We start from the raw sequence: 15,556 nt of genomic DNA on the forward strand, positions 1-15,556 counted from the left end.
GTTGTGTCGAGTCAAACCAGACGACATTTTTAACCGGATGAGTGCTACACTCATCACCACTACCCCGAGGCGACGGAGCGAAACTAGCAGTGGTAACATAGAGACTCGCTAGCGCCAAGTAAGGCGAAGATCCTCTCATCATCGGCCAAGATGGTTCTGTTTTTTAGGACTGTCTTGATATGGTGGTGACAGACTACGTTCGTAAGAGGCAAACCGTCAAAGAAACGTACTTCCTAAGTCTCCTGAGGAGATTACGGGAGCGTCGGATGAAACCGTCCTACTGTCTTTTCTTGCTTCATAACGCCTCAGCTGAATCTTCGGCTCAGTTGAAGGATGGGGTACAACCCCGTCGCCTTTGACCAATGACGCCATAGTTTACTTACAGATATTGCCTTCATTCTGGAGCCGAAGACAATAAATCGGTTATCTTCTGCGACGTAGCATCATCATTGTAAATTTAAATAAATGAATGTGTTTTTAAAAGACAGGGCTACACATTGTGTACGTTTGTTGACGCTTGTATTAAATCATTTGTTCGTTACAATTCAATCGGTACTTAATTTAATTCTTAGTGAGTTTGACATATTTTGGAAAAATTGTTTTTCATTCTGAACAGTTTTTACTTTTTACTTTTTGATTTTTGTTTGTAGGTATGAATTTTTATCTATTCCCATGAATATGGGAGACTTGAAGCAGGTGTTGTCAACTGCAGTACGGAATACCAATTTTACTGTTGTCGCTATTTTTCGCTTACGCTAGCACTACTATTCTGCGATATTTTTCAGCCGATACTAGTACTATCGAAGGCGAAAAGACCGACACACGAAAAGTTTGTAACCGTACTTCGGTAGTCCTATATAGATGGAGAAAAGGATACTAGTCTCAGCAAAGATGAAAAAAGCGACATACGTAACGTTGACATCCTGTACCTCAGTTGAACTACGAAGGTAGTGTCCTGTTCTTCAGTAGAACTATAAAGGCCAACTGAAGTCGCTATTTTTCGACTTCGCTAGCGCTAGTATCCTGTTCTTCAGTTGACCTACGTAGATCTGCTATAGTACGGTATTCAAATTTCACTAGTGTAGGTTCTTTCGCCGTCGCTAGTACTACTATGATAGTTTTTAGTCGATACAATTAGTGTCGAAGACGAAAAAAAATTCTATCCCACACTTCAGTTGACCTACATACGCCATCGGAAGTGCGGATACAAATTTTGGATATGTCACTTTTTTTCCGCCTTCGCATAATTCAAATATGGTACACAATGCCGTTGTTACATACGTCGATTTTTTTCGTCTTCGCTAGCATTAGTATCCTATTCTTAAAAAAAAGAATTTCAAATGGTTCTGAGCACAATGGCACTATGGGGCTTCATGCTCGAGGCAGGATCCGAACCTACGACCGTAGCAGCAGCGCGGTTCCGGACTGAAGCACCTGGAACCGCTCGGCCACAGCGGCCGGCGCCAACCAGGGAGTCCTGCAAAGAACTGGTGAAGGAAGGTCATTTCGGAGAACAATAGAACGGAAAAGACATGAGTGGATTGGTTACGGAATACAACACAACTAGTTTCTTGTAACTGTAGTAGGTACAAGGAAAGGTAGCCCAAGGAAGATCGTGACTGGCATCTTTAAAACGAGCTAAACATGATGCAAGAGTCTAATCTAGATGGAGAGCTACCAAAGAATCGAAAGATTGACGGCGGTGAAGAAGTTAGATAGTTAGTAGATGGAGGTGAGCTGTAGCCCACGATATTTTAGTGTGTTTGTAAGATTGATGGAATGGTTAACATGTACTGAGGTGACAAAAGTCGTGGGACAGCGATATGCACATATATAGATGGCGTTAGTATCGCGTACAGAAGATACGAGGACAGTGAACTGCTGGAGCAGTTATTTGTAGTGGGGTGATCCATGTGGAAAGGTGTCTGACGTGATTGTGGCCGCACGACGGGAATTTGTACGCGGAATGGCAGATTTAGCTAGATGCGCGGGACATTCCAGTTCGGAGATCGTTAGGAAATTCAGTATTCCGAGATCCACAGTGCCAAGAGTGTATCAAAAACACCAAATTTCAGGCATTAACTCACCATAGACAACGCAGTGGCCGACAGCCTTCACTTAACGACCGAGAGAGCGTCGTTTGCATAGTGTTGTCAGTGCCAACAGGCAAACAGCATTGCGTGAAATAACTGTAGAAATCAATGCAGGACGTATTCTTTAGGATAGCATGCCGAAAATTGTCGTTAATGGGCTATGGCAACAGACAACCGACGCTAGTTTCTTTCCTGAGAGCGTGCATTGCCTGGCCTCGTGACTGTACTGTTTGGAACCTAGACGGGCGGAAAACCGTGGCCTGGTCAGATGAGTCACGATTTCAGTTGATAAGAGCTGATGGCAGCGTTCGAGTATGACGCAGATTCCATCCCTACCCCCCACCCCTCCAAGAAGCCATGGGCCTAAGTTGCCAGATCTACATCTACATTTACATGGATACGAATACTCTGCAAATCACATTGAGTTGCCTGGCAGGCAGAGGCTTCATCGAACCACCTTCACAGTTCTCTATTATTCCAATCTCGTATAGCGCGCGGAAAGAACGAACACATATATCTTTCCGTACGAGCTCTGATTTCCCTTATTTTATTGTGGTGATCGTTTCTCCCTGTGTAGGTCGGTATCAACAAAATATTTTCACATTCGGAGGAGAAAGTTGGTGACTGGAATTTCGTGAGAAGATTCCGTCGCAACGAAAGACGCCTTTCTTTTAATTACGTCCAGCCCAAATCCTATATCATTTCTGTGACACTCTCTCCCATATTTCGCGATAATACAAAACGTGCTGCCTTCTTTAAACTTTTCCGATGTATTCCGTCAGTCCTATCAGGCAACGGTCCCATACCGCGCAGCAGTATTTTAAAAGAGGACGGATCTGTTCCATTTTCTAAGTGTCCTGCTAATAAAACGCAGTCTTTGGTTAGCCTTCCCCACAACATTTTCTATGTGTTCCTTCCAATTCAAATTTTTCGTAATTGTAATACCTTTGATATTTAGTTGAATTTACGGCTTTTAGATTAGAATGATTTATCGTGTAACCGAAGTTTAACGAATTCCTTTTAACACTCATGTGGATGACGTCACACGTTTCGTTATTTAGGGTCGGCTGAGAATTTTCGCACCATTCAGTTATCTTTTCTAAATCGTTTTGCAATTTGTTTTCATCTTCTGATGACTTTATTAGTCTACAAACGACAGAGTCATCTGCAAACAACCTGAGACGGCTGCTCAGATTGTCTCCCAAATGGTTCATATAGATAAGGAACAGCAAAGGACCTGTAACACTACCTTGGGGAACATCAGGAATCACTTCTCTTTTACTCGATGACTTTCCGTTAGTTACTACAAACTGTGATCTCTCTGATAGGAAATCACAAATACCGTCACATAACTGAGACAATATTGCATAAGCACGTAATTTCACTACGAGCCGCTTCTCTGGTACAGTGTCAAAAGCCTTCTGGAAATCCAGGAATACGGAATCGATCTGAAATCCATAGTCAATAGCACTCAACACTTCATGTGAATAAAGAGATAGTTGTGTTTCACAGGAACGATGTTTTATAAACCCATGTTGACTGTGTGTCAATAGACATTTTTCTTCGAGGTAATTCATAGTGTTTGAACGCAATGTATGTTCCAAAATCGTACTGCATATCGACGTTAACGATATCGGCCTGTAATTTAGTGGATTACTCCTACTACCTTTCTTGAATATTGGTGTGACCTGTGCACCTTTCCAGTTTTTGGGTACGGATCTTTCGTCGAGCGAACGGTTGTATATGATTATTAAGTATGGAGCTATTGCATCAGCGTACTCCGAAAGGAACCTAAATGGTATACAGTCTGGACCAGAAGACTTGCTTTTATTAAGGAAGTGATTTAAGTTGCTTCAGTACTCCGAGGATATTTACTTCTACGTTAGTCATGTTGGCAGCAGTTCTCGATTCGAATTCTGGAATACTTAATTCCTCTTCTTTTGTGAAGGCGTTTCGGAAGACTGTGTTTAGTAACTCTGCTTTGGCAGCACTGTTTTCGATAGTATCTCCATTGCTTCTATTGCTACTGCGGAGAGAAGGTGACTCCATAACAGTGTGGACTGTGTTTACGCGGGATAGACTGGGTCCTCTGGTCCATCTGAAACGGTCATTGACTGTAAAGGTTATGTTCGGCTACTTGGAGACAATTTTCAGCCATTCATGGACTTCATGTTCCCAAACAGCGACGGAATTTTTTTTTTATGGATAATGCACCATGTCGCTGGGCCACAACTGTTCGCGATGGTTTGAAGAACATTCTGGACAATTTGAAGGAATGATGTGGCTACCCTTCGAACATTAGGGGGGTGTGACATAACTGAGAGGTCAGTTCGTGCTCAAAATCTTGCACCGGCAACACTCTCACAGTTATGGACGGCTATAGAGCAGCATTGGTCATTATTTCTCAAAAAATGGGTCTAAGCACTATGGGACTTAACATCTGAGGCCATCAGTTCCCTAGACTTAGAACTAGTTGCACCTAGCTAACCTAAGGACATCACACACATCCATGTCCGAGCAGGATTCGAACCTGTGTCCGTAGCAGCATTATTTGTGCAGAGATCTTCCAGTGACTTGTTGGATCTGCAGCACGTAGAGTTGCTGAACTACACGGGACAAAAGAAGGTCCGAGACGATATTAGGAGGTACTCCATGACAGTTGTCAGCTCAGTGTAAACGCTAGTGTGGACAGTTTATTCCTTAGTTCGTTGTAAAAAGTGGTTTCCGTTTGCCAGTCCAGGTGGAAGTAAAACCTCGTAACCAGGTGGGGTCTAGTGGGCGAGAAGTGGGCGACGCCGGAGCAAGCCGCGCCGCTGTGTTCGGGTCGCGCCGGCCGGCTGCGGGCTGCGAGGAAGTGCCGCTTAGGCGGCTAACTCCCCGCGTCCGCTGCCGCTGCCGCCGCTGCCGCATCCGACCTGTCCCCGCATTCCTGCGCCGCCGCGGCCGCCTGCGCAGAAAAGCTACAAAGCCACCTGCCGCCTCAGTCTGGCCGCTAACTGCTTCCTCATTGCTGGCCACTCAAACTGAAGCACCATCCAGACGTCAAATTGGTAGCAACGACCAACACCAACATTATCGTTTCATGTAAACCGAGATGGATGTGATGGAAAGGAAAGGAAGGGAACTAATGATGTCAGCTAAATCGAGCCTTAACGAGGAAACAGATGCGAAATGAAAATCTGTGCCTGACCGATAGTGTCGGAAGTTCCATGCGGCTTTTCGTGGATGATGCTGTAGTATTCAAAGAAATTGCAGCATTAGAAAATTGCAGCGAAATGCACGAAGATCTGAAGCGGATAGGCCCCTGGTGCAGGGAGTGGCAACTGACCCTTAACACAGACAAATGTAATGTATTGCGAATACATAGAAAGAAGGATCTTTAATTGTATGATTATATGATAGCGGAACAAACACTGGTAGCAGTTACTTCTGTGAAATATCTGGGAGTATGCGTACGGAACGATTTGAAGTGGACTGATCATATAATTATAATTTTTGGTAAGGCGGGTGCCAGGTTGAGATTAATTGGGAGAGTCCTTAGAAAATGTAGTCCATCAACAAAGAAGGTGGCTTACAAAACACTCGTTCAACCTATACTTGAGTATTGCTCATCAGTGTGGGATCTGTACCAGGTCGGGTTGACAGAGGAGATACAGATGATCCAAAGAAGAGCGGCGCGTTTTGTCACAGGGTTATTTGGCAAGCGTGATAGCGTTACGGAGATGTTTAGCAAACTCAAGTGGGAGACTCTGCAAGAGAGGCGCTCTGCATCGCGGTGTAGCTTGCTGTGCAGGTTTCGAGAGGGTGCGTTTCTGGATGAGGTTCCCCCTACTTATACCTCCCGAGGAGATCTCGAATGTAAAATTAGAGAGATTCGAGCGCGCACGGAGGCTTTCCGGCGGTCGTTCTTCCCGCGAACCATACGCGACTGGAACAGGAAAGGCAGTTCAAAAATGGTTCAAATGGCTCTGAGCACTATGGGACTCAACATCTTAGGTCATAAGTCCCTAGAACGTAGAACTACTTAAACCTAACTATTCCTAAGGACATCACACACACCCATGCCCGGGGCAGGATTCGAACCTGCGACCGTAGCAGTCCCGCGGTTCCGGACTGCAGCGCCAGAACCGCTAGACCACCGCGGCCGGCGAAAGGCAGTTAAGGGGAGCCGGAGGTGGTCAAATCCAAAAAATTACGATTTTTCTTTTTTGCTACCGAAAATTAATTGGAACATTCCTCTTTAATGTAAACTTTGAATTATTGTTCCACTCGCCCTAGAAGTGGAGTTATTACCATTTTCCCCCACGCCTGCAGAGGAAATGGGCGGCCGCTGAATGCATCTAACAACCTTTCGTGACTTCCTGGCGAAGTGCTTCGGATTTTCTCGGCCTGTTACGCATACAGCGCTTTATGTTACACATACAGCGAGTGTGCAAGGGTTGGCTACATTGTTTTCTGTGACAAATATTACCCGTATTTCCTTACAGCTTACTCCTATTTTCCTCAGAATTTCGAACATCTTGCTCCATTTAATATTGTCGTACACTTTTGTTCTGGTTACGATGCCACGTTTTAGTAACCGTGTATATAAGAAGAGGAAGAACGTAGGGAAAAGAAAATTAACACTAATACCAAGGTGCGATACTACAATGAATAAGAGCGCGGAACATCGTCTCTTTGCTGTTTACCGTTTCGAATTAGTTCAGTGTTGCGCCTGTTGTTGGTAGTATTATACTTCTTGTGTAAAGCGGGTAATATGTACAAGAATCAGGAGGGAACAATAAAACCAATTTTTCATGACTTAGCACAAAAAAGAAATGGCTCTGAGCACTATGGGACTCAACTGCTGTGGTCATCAGTCCCCTAGAACTTAGAACTACTTAAACCTAACTAACCTAAGGACATCACACACACCCATGCCCGAGGCAGGATTCGAACCCGCGACCGTAGCAGCAGTGCGGCTCCGGACTGGAGCGCCTAGAACCGCACGGCCACCGCGGCTGGCCTGACTTAGCACAGCCAGAATTGTTACACAAATATCTACACGGAAAGACGCAGAATCCTAATGAGAGCGTAAACAATTTGATTTGGAAAGTGATTCCTAAAAGGGTGTTTGTAAGCATAAAAACACTGCACTTTGGCATTTATGATGCAATAGCAACCTGTAACAAAGGGAACAGTGTGAAGTGTGAAGTTCTGAAGGCATTAGGATTTACAGCTGGGGTGAACACTGTACGAGCACTAAGAAACATTGACAGAGAAAGGATAAGAGGAGCAGAAAGAAGAGAAAGGCATATGAAGTATGATGGAACAGGCCAGAAAAGAAGATAGAAGAGGAAGCTTTTGGATGAAGAAGAAGACCCTGATAATCCATCCTATAGTGCAGGAATGTATTGAAAAACTTTGATAGCCATTTCCCGTAAATTAGAATTTTTCGAATGTAAGGAACATTTTCTCAAAATCCACTCAAGCTAGAGAGATGAAATTTTTATACAGCACTCCTAGTGGTCAAACTTACATTGTAACACAGCCATTTGGCAATATGTTCAGTAGTTTCATTTCCGTTTAATTATAAAGCAATTATTTGTAAACAAATTTGGGTCATTAATAAAAAAAATAATTGGAAGGAAACTAGAAAAGATACTCCAAAACCCCTTTGTCATAACTGCAATACTAAACCACTCTATATGTAAAAAAAATTCAAATTTCTCTATTTGGTAGTTTATTCATAAATGTTCCACAAACTTAGTGATTTTAACATGGGCAGCATAGGCACCTCCGGCTCCCGTTAATGACAGTGGCACGTAAAGTCCCCTCCGCCACACACCGTTGGGTGGCTTGCGGAGTGTGAATGTAGATGTAGATGTAGACCGGAACGCGAACCCGGGGTCTCCTGCTTACTAGGACGTTGCGTTAACCACTGCGCCACTCGGACTACCTGGGCACGCTTCCCGACTGATCCACACTCCCACCGAGCACCACTTATCGCATCCCTTACCGTTTCCTCCAGGCTCACTAATTTTAGACTCCTGCTGGAGGTCAAACGTAAACCTGCGTTCGCAATGAAGGTCCAAGACAACAGACACCACACATGCACATGACTGATTGGCCTCCATGGGCAATGAATCCACAACATTCACTGCAGATGCACATTTACATTCGACCTCCAGTGGGAAGCTAAAATTACTGAGCATGAAGGACTCGGACAGGGTCTGCGAATAGGTGCCGCTCGGTGGGAGTGTGCGCCAGTGTCTGCACATTTGCTATAAACACTGTGTCTGGGTGGCGCAGAGGTTAACACAACTACCCTGTGACCAGGGGATCCCGATTTTGAGTCTCGGTCGGACGCACATTTTCACTCATCGCCGCTGATTCCACAAAAAAGTCACGATGCAGCTGATATTACTTCCTTCCCTTTCCTTTCTCCCCCCGCCCCCCAATCGATCTACGATTTACATAAAATGTATCATATCTGTGGACTCCACGTAGTGTCTATCCTTTTCGACATGTCCGAAAGAACAGACACTACGTATTTATTCTGTATAAACGGAAAGGTTACCAGCGCCTTTCTCCTGCAGAAATCGTAGCTGATTGTTGTTTGGATGTGAGAGCATCAAGTATGGGATTTCGTCGGTGCTTTATGATTCCGCGATCCTGCGGTCCCCCTTGGTCAGCATCCCACCACCGCTGTGTGGATATGGAATCCATAGATTCAGGAGAGCCACACTCAACGACGTACAGAATCTCAGTGATCCCAAGTAACTAGTGCCTGAGAGGAGCGACATATTGTTGGCCAGGTTGTCAGCACCGTATAGTCACGCCACATACCTTGAGTCAGCCAGTGGACGTTCTTGCAGCAAGTATCCACAGACAGTACGACGACGTCCGGAGCACTACAGACCTTCAGCTCGGTGGCCATTGTTGCTTCTTCCCTTTCCTTGGCAGCACAGTGTAGTGTTGAGAATGGTGGGTCCAGCGACAACACTGGACACAAGTGTCACCTTGTTGTCTTAACGGACGTGTCCCAGTTCAGCGTACAGTCTTACGATGCGCACATCCATCTATGCAGTCTCTCAGGACAACAAACATTTCCACAGTGCATTTGTCATACGCAACCAGCAGAAGCAATGGCATGGGGTGCTGTATGAGCACAATACGATCATCTCTGGTTTGTAACACCACAAGTTTCACTTGTTGTGCTGGCCTACAGCGATACAGAGGAAGTTCGAATATTGCACTAACCAGCACATTCCATTAAAAACGTCTGGTCATGGTTTGCCGACATGTTCCACCACCATTGTCGGCCGTTACGATTAATCAACTCTGACAGAGTTGGAGCAGCATGGAATGACATAGATGTATGTCATCCAAGCTCAGTTCGACTCGATGCTCAGCTATTTTAGAGCCATTGTTGCTGGCACCTGTTCACTAAATTTTGTATCTTGTATACTCCTCAGTCACCTACAAGTTTAGTCGAGCATATTTATTACTATACTGATACTCACAAAAAAGGACTGCAATTGATGCTGTTTATGTTATTTACAAAAATGCTCTCAGACTGTTGACCATAAGTTTTACCGTGACTTATTTTAGATACGATGTTTATATAAGGCAGAATCGGTGGGGAAGAGAGTATATAGAAAACAGCGAGCAGAAGAAGAAACACTCAAGATCGTGTACAAAATTTCAGTGCTGCTGTCTTCACTATAAGAACAGAATGCTTGGGTACTTTGTTTACTTTTACCTTATCATCTCCTATGGTCATCTCTGAGAAAGGTTATCACAAAAGTTGGACTGACAAATAATAGGCACAAGGAAGGCAGCTGGGAAGAAACGCAGAGGAATAGAAGAAATACCTCAATTTATCGACGACAGAAAGAAGTACAAAAATGTTTAAAGAATACATAATTCATTTACGAATGACATATTAGGAAAACCGAAAAGTAATATCGTTTCTGCACATGTCGAACTTCGTTTGTCATTTATTAAATCATTGTCTGCCTCAAAGTCGTACAAAAGACATTTTAAGGTTAGTGTTACCTGTTTGCTAGTCAGTAATGAAATCTTTTTTTTTCCAATTTGTGATGAACTGGCCAGCCAAATACCAAAAGAGGTTTTATACAGTACCCTATGCTCTTTGCGTATAGCAAGAGTAGTAACGCAACAGCTGCTACCAGAGGCATTTGCGACGTTTATCCAATTGCTTTAAACATTCGTAAATGCCAAAGGTGGTTTTCTAAGTTCAAAATCGGTAATTTTGATCTTTCCGACCCCTGATGATCAGGAAGACCAGCAACTTTATACAGTGGTATGTTAAGGGTGGTAGTAGAATCAAATCCGTGTTAGACAATCGAGAAATTGTCAGACAATGTTAACCAACCTTGGTCGACTATCCTAGAACATTTGCAGCAGAATGGTAACGACAAACAAAGCTGACCGATTTGCCACATGAAACTTGTTGCTTCAGCAACACAATACAGCAGCACCTTTCTCATCGCCTGATCACTGAAGATGAAAAGTGAGATCTCTATCTATGGTAATCCGAAACGCAAAAGGCAGTGTCTGTCTCCAGATGAATCGCCACGAAGTACAGCTAAGCCAGGTTTACACCTCAAACAGGCTCTCCCGTGTATTTGGTGGAGTATTCGCGGCGTCACTCATTTTGAAGTGCTGGGAAAACTGCGAATGCAGACCTTTACTGTGAATAGTCTGAGTGAGTAAATCAATCTTTAACTAGAAGGTGCCCAGCAATTGTTAACAGAAAAGGCATTATTCTGGAAGACCAGACAGCCTGCAAAAAATTGATTTGGGGTGGAAGGTATTTTTCTCACCACCCCCCCCCCCCCCCACATACTCATCCCATTCTGCGCCATCGGATTTCAATTTATTCTGATCGCTACAACATTCTCTAAGTGGCAAAAAATGTACCAATGTGGATGATTTCCAAAATGGTATCTTCAGATATTTTGCTCAAAAGCCAATTGATTTTTATCAATGTGGCACTGAAAATTTGTGCACTAGATGGCAAAAGGCTCTTGATTACGAGAGTGACTACATCACTGATTATAAAATATGTGTGTGAAATCTTATGGGACTTAACTGCTAAGGTCATCAGTCCCTAATCTTACACACTACTTAACCTAAATTATCCTAAGGCCAAACACACACACCCATGACCGAGGGAGGACTCGAGCCTCCACCGGGACCAGCCGCACAGTCCATGACTGCAGCGCCCCAGACCGCTCGGGTCATCCCGCGCGGCACTGATTATAAATAAAAACTAGTTTACAGTTTATCTGTTTTAATCTAATGTAAAAACCGACATTAGTATTTTGCTCTCTAATACACAGTAATCATAGAGAAGTCTAGACGAAATGACTGCAGGAAAAATGTGAAGAAATCGAAAAGGAAATGATTGTCGGAAAGGCTGACTAAGCATATACGAAAGTCGAAACAACCTTCGGTGAAATTAAAAGCAATTCCACTGGTAAATGCAGAGGAGGGAGCGGATAGGTGGAAAGTGTATATTGAAGGCATCTATGAGGAGGAAGATTGGTCTGGTGTGATGGAAGAAGAAACAGGAGTAGATTTAGAAGAGGTAGGGGATCCAGTATTAGAATTTAAAACAGTTATGGAAGATATATACGAAGACAGTAACTTGTTCTAGAAAGAACAGTTATTGTTGATGACCGTGCAGCTTTTCCCTGGAATAAATGATGACTAACAGACAACCTCAGCTGCCGACAGGTGTTGTTGATATACCTCGATGTGGACAGCTGAAAAAGTGTGCCCCGACTGGGACAGCTGTCCACATCGAGGTACCGTATATCAACAACACCTGTCGGCAGCTGAGGTTCTCAGTTAGTCATCAGTTATGGAAGACTTAATTAAGATCGATTAAGGCAGAAGAGATTACGTCACAATTTCTAAAATCATTGGGGGAAGTGGTACAAAACGATTATTAATGTTGGGGTGTTGAATGATTGAATCTGGCGATATGCAATCCCACTTTCAGAAAAACTTCATCCATACAATTCCGAAGACTCCAAGAGCCGACAAGTGCGAGAAATATCGCACAATCAACTCAACAGCTCATGCATCCAAGTCGCTGATAAGAATAACATATAGAAAAATGGAAAGAAAATTGAGGATGCGTTAGACGACGATCATTTTGGCTTAGGAAAGGTAAGGACACCAGAGAGGCAATTCTGACGTTGCGCTTGATAATGGAAGCGAGACTAAAGAAAAATCCAGACACGTTCATAGGATTTGTCGATCTGGAAAAAGCGTTCGACAATGTAAAATGGTGCAAGATGTTCGAAATTCTGAGAGAAATAAAGTATAGAGAGAGACGGGTAATATACAACATACAGAAGGGCCAATAGAGAATAACAAAAGTTGACGACCAAGAACGAAGACCTCGGATTAAAAATGGTGTAAGGCAGGGATGTAGGCTTTCGCCCCTAGTGTTCAATCTCTACATGGAAGAGGCGATGACTGAAATAAAAGAAAGGTCCAGGAGTGGAATGTAAATTCCAAGGTGAAAGGATATCAATGAAACGATTCACTGATGACATTGCTATCCTGAGTAAAAGAGACGAAGAATTATATTATCTGCTGAATGGAATGAACAGTCAAATTAGTAAAGAATATGGATTGAGAGTAAATCAAAGAAAGACGAAAGTAATGAGAAGTAGCAGAAATGAGCATAATTAGAAACTTAACATCGGGTTGATGGTCACGAATTAGATAAAGTGAAGAAGTTCTGCTACCTAGACAGCGAAATAGCCTTTGATGAACGGTGCGAGGAGGACATCAGAAGTAGACTAGCACTGGCAAAAAGGGCATTCCTGGCCAAGAGAAGTCTACTAGTATCAAACATAGGACTTAATTTGAGGAAGAAGTTTCTGAGAATGTACGTTTGGAGCACCACATTGCATGGTAGCAAAATATGGGCTGTGAGAAAAACAGCCCGCATCTCGTGGTCGTGCGGTAGCGTTCTCGCTTCCCACGCTCGGGTTCCCGGGTTCGATTCCCGGCGGGGTCAGGGATTTTCTCTGCCTCGTGATGGCTGGGTGTTGTGTGCTGTCCTTAGGTTAGTTAGGTTTAAGTAGTTCTAAGTTCTAGGGGACTGATGACCATAGATGTTAAGTCCCATAGTGCACAGAGCCATTTTTTTTTTTTTTTTTGAGAAAAACAGAAGAGAATCGAACCATATGAGATGCGCTCCTACAGACGAATGTTCAAAATTAGATGGAGAAATAAAATAAGGAAAGAGGGGGTTCTGCGCAGAATCGGAGAGGAAAGGAATATGTGGAAATCACTGACAAGGCGAAGTGGCAGGATGAAAGGACATCAGTTAAGACATCAGGGAATAACTTCCATGGTACCAGAGGGATCTTTAGAGGGCAAAAATTGAAGAGGAAAAAAGTGATTGGAATACATCCAGCAAATAGTTGAGGACATAAATTACAAGTGCTACTGTGAGATGAAGAGGTTGGCACAGGAGAGGAATTCGTGACGTGACTCAAAGCAGAAAAAAGGGACATGTGGTGCGACGCTAAATGCTGGTCATGAAAAAATCGCAGGTGGTAAAAACGCATCTGACTTCAGGAGGAAGGATCATAGGCTGAAGCTTTTTGGAAAAGTGTGGTAGATCGAAAAGTCATTGGAGTTTTAATGCGACCAGTTTTTCTTGGCAGGTTGTTTGTGGGAAAGCAATTATGGCATTGGTAGATTGGGAGTGTTTAAACAATGATTGGCGGTCATGTCTCGCTTGGCACGAAGGAAAAAGCTGGCTGCACGCTTCAGTTAGAAGATTCGGCGTTCAATGGTGGTCTTGGCGCTGAACACATCTCTGTGGTGTGTGGCCGGCACTCGAGCTGTTGACTCGGAGTCCACAGGTTGTGTCAGTGAAAGCACAATCCTCACCTTGTACTTCAGAGAGTAAGTTGCAATGGTAACACTCTGCACATCCAACAGGTTAACGCTCGTACACTGCTCTACAGAATGTTGACATGTTGCCGTGGGCTGCTCGATCACCAGGTTTGTCTCCACTCGAGCACATATGCAACATCATCGTGGGACAGATCCAGCGCCAGACACAACCAGCGTTAACCGTCCCTGGATTGAACGACCAAGTGCAACAGCCGTGGAACTCCCAACCCACATACTGACACCCGGCACCTACCCAACACAATGCATGAACGCTTGCAAGTTTGCGTTCAATATTCTTGCAGCTACATCGATTGTTAATGTACAAGCACTTGACTTTTGCAATGACAGCACGCACTTACATTAACCTGTGATCTTGCAGCGTTAATCACATAACTATGTTACCTAGTCAAATGCAGTCCACAAATTTCATTACTCTACATTAATTATTTTTTGGTGTTGCGTTATTTTCCGTCATTATACAAGTCCAGTTTAAACCTAGGTCAAATAATTCCGACCGACGATAACAGGAACAAGTTCACAGGTGGTAGCAGTTTAGCGCCAAACAATAAATGATCAACGGTCTTCCAGTCTGTCGACGGCAATAACAAACACCAAGTACGAAACGGACTGCAGACTAGTAGGCGGTATAGTTCCAGCAAACAGCAGTAAACCAGACTGGACTGCACGATAACAGCGGCACGGTAAATGTTGTGAAACGTGCTCACCGAGTTCAGTTCTTTTTGGTAGAACAGGTGCTATTCCGTTTGGTACCTGGTACACCAGTTTTCCTGTGGTCGCGCACCGCAACCTGATGAATCCTTCGCCACAAGCTCAGCCGCCAACTTCGCCAACCTGTCCACAATCTCGTATAGCCATCATGCCGGTGTCGTGCACTCATCCACATGATGTTCTGGAGGCGCCGACTCGGAATGGACTCCGAGCTACCCAGTACACCTGTAAAAGCTCGAACGTCGCCGCGCATGCTCTCTCGGGAGACGGCCGCGAAGCCGTAACTAGGTAACAGCCAAAGAGTGTAAACAAATCTGATATCAAACGACCGGCACACCTTGAGAACAATATGTATGCAAGATTAAGAACGAAGTACTCCGATTAAAAAGGAGTAAGGCAGGGATGTAGTCTTTTTCCCCTACTGCCGACCGAAGTGGCCGAGCGGTTCTAGGCGCTGCAGTCTGGAACCGCGCGACCGCTACGGTCGCAGGATCGAATCCTGCCTCGGGCATGGATGTGTGTGATGTCCTTAGGTTAGTTAGGCTTAAGTAGTTCTAAGTTATAGGCGACTGATGACCTGAGCAGTTAAGTCCCATAGTGCTCAGAGCTATTTGAACCTTTTTTGCCCCTACTATTCAATCTATACATCGAGAAAGCAATGGCAGAAGTAAACGGAAGGTTTGAGAGTGGAATTAAAAAGGAAGGGTATCAGTGAGAACATTTACAAATAATCTATATCATATATAAAAGGGGGAAAGTGTTGTTGTGTCTGCTGAACTGAAAGAACTGTTTTAAGG

Source organism: Schistocerca nitens, chromosome 7 (genome assembly GCF_023898315.1).
Source record: "Schistocerca nitens isolate TAMUIC-IGC-003100 chromosome 7, iqSchNite1.1, whole genome shotgun sequence".
NCBI lineage: Eukaryota > Metazoa > Arthropoda > Insecta > Orthoptera > Acrididae > Schistocerca > Schistocerca nitens.